The 2,138-nt window shown below is 37.9% G+C and overlaps 1 non-coding gene across 1 annotated transcript; it reads right to left on the bottom strand.

Moving 5' to 3' along the window:
- Positions 1–426: 426 nt before the first annotated feature.
- On the bottom strand, positions 427–533 carry LOC127264250 (small nucleolar RNA R71). The gene has a single exon (XR_007841648.1). It is a non-coding gene; the product is annotated as a small nucleolar RNA R71 (small nucleolar RNA).
- Between the last annotated feature and the right edge of the window lie 1,605 nt (positions 534–2,138).

Raw genomic sequence — 2,138 nt, 5'->3', positions numbered from 1 at the left:
TAGCTTTAGAATCATCTAGTGATTTGAGTTCTGACGAGTTGGAGCTAGAAGAAGAGATGGATCAAATGACACTAAGGGAGCTGGCAGCCCCTAACTTGACCCATCAGTATCTCTGCATCACATACCCGACGGTAGATGGTAACAATACTTTTGAATTAAAATCAAGATTAATACACTTGTTGCCTTCTTTCCATAGCTTGTCAAGAGAAGAGCCACATAAGCATCTTCAAGAATTTGATGTCGTATGCACAAGTATGAAGCCACAAGGACAAACAGAAGATCAAATCAAGCTTCGTGTTTTTCCCTTATCACTGAAAGACGCCGCAAAATATTTGGCTATTCAATCTACCTGCCGGAAGCGTCACTATATGGACGGACATGAAGAGAAAGTTTCTTGAAAAGTACTTTCCCGTTTCACGAGCTGCGATTATGAGGAAAGAGATATGCGGAATGACACAACATACAGGGGAGTCTTTATTTGAATATTGGGACCGCTTTAGTGCTCTACTTATTCGATGCCTCCATCATCAAATCCCCGTGCAATTACTGATTCAATATTTTTATGAAGGTTTGACTTCCATCGATAGGAGAATCATAGATGCAACAAGTGGAGGGGCCTTGATGAACAAAACTCCTAGAGCGGCGTGGGACTTACTGAACAATATGGCGATGAACTCACAACAGTTCGGACCAAGAGAAGCAGTAGTAGTTAAAGAAGCAAGCGATATGAGTTCTATTCAACAACAATTGACTTAATTGACTTCATTTGTTCGACAATTTGTTTCAGGGAAGGAACAAGTTAAGGCTTGTGGGATCTATGCAAGTTCGGAACATCCTACTAATATTTGTCCTACTTTGAGTCAAGAAGTAGATATCAGTGCTGCAGGATTCATCCCGAGAGTATACAACCACTACTCGAATACCTATAATCTAGGATGGAAAGATTAGCCGAACTTAAAGTATGAGAATCAACAAGCTAAATTTGGAGATCATTTTAGATGATTCCCAATACCTAATCACTCTCCACAACCCTCTCAAACGGTTCCGAGTAATTCCTTAGAGGATATGATGAAAACTATGGCATCTAACATGTTGCAATTTCAACAGGAAACTCGGAATAGCATAAGGAAATTGGAAGAACAAGTGAGTCAAATAGTGAATGAGATGTGCGAGATGAAGTCAAGAGAAAAAAGTAGATTGCCCTCACAACCCGACGCTAATCCGAGGTATATGAGCTCGATTATTATACAAAATGGAAAAGATTCAGAAGTATCAAAGATTGGAGTTCCAAAAGACAAGAATGAGAAAGACATTAAGAAAAAAATAGAGCAAGCCACCACTGAAACATTAAACAAGGTAACTTTCGATACACCTACTAATACTAAAACTAATGTTGCACTGTTTCCTTGCAGGTTGGTGAAACCAAAGAAGTATGACAAAAATAAGGAGATGATGGAGATGTTTCGAAAGGTGGAATTGAACATACCCTTACTGGATGCAATCAAACAAGTTCCGAAGTATGCGAAATTTCGAAAGGATCTTTGTGCAAACAAGAAGAGACTACGTGGAGACGAATGCATTATTGCTGGTGAGAGCGTATCTGCTGTTTTACAATGCAAGCTTCCTCCTAAATGTGGAGATCCAGGTATGTTCTCGCTTCCTTGTAAGATATGTAAGTTGAAGATTAAACGAGCAATGTTAGATTTAGGAGTTGTAATTAATGTGATGCCTAAGTCTATTTATAAGTCTTTGAACATTGGGCCTTTAAAAGAAACTGGAAATATTATACAATCAGCTGATAGGACAAATGCTTACCCTGAAGGAATGATTGAAGATGTCCTAGTGCAAGTTAACGAATTAATTCTTCCGGTTGAATTTTATGTGCTTGATATGCATGATGATAAGTCTCCAAATCCTGCACCGATTTTACTAGGTAGACCATTTATGTGCACCGCATAAACTAAAATTAATGTGAAACAAGGTATACTTTCTATGGAATTTAATGGCGAGAAAGTGCAATTTAATATTTCTGATTCTATAAAATATCTTAAAAAATCTAATGCGTTGTGCAGTGTTAATGTTATTGACAAAGGTATGCAGAAAGTCTTAGGAGTGCATGATAAATCTATTTTGGATAT

The sequence above is a fragment of the Andrographis paniculata genome, unplaced genomic scaffold, assembly GCF_009805555.1.
Source record: "Andrographis paniculata isolate CXL003 unplaced genomic scaffold, ASM980555v1 Contig69END, whole genome shotgun sequence".
Classification (NCBI taxonomy): Eukaryota; Viridiplantae; Streptophyta; class Magnoliopsida; order Lamiales; family Acanthaceae; genus Andrographis; species Andrographis paniculata.
The sequence above is the reverse complement of the archived record's forward strand: the minus strand, read 5'-3'. Positions and strand labels throughout refer to the sequence as shown.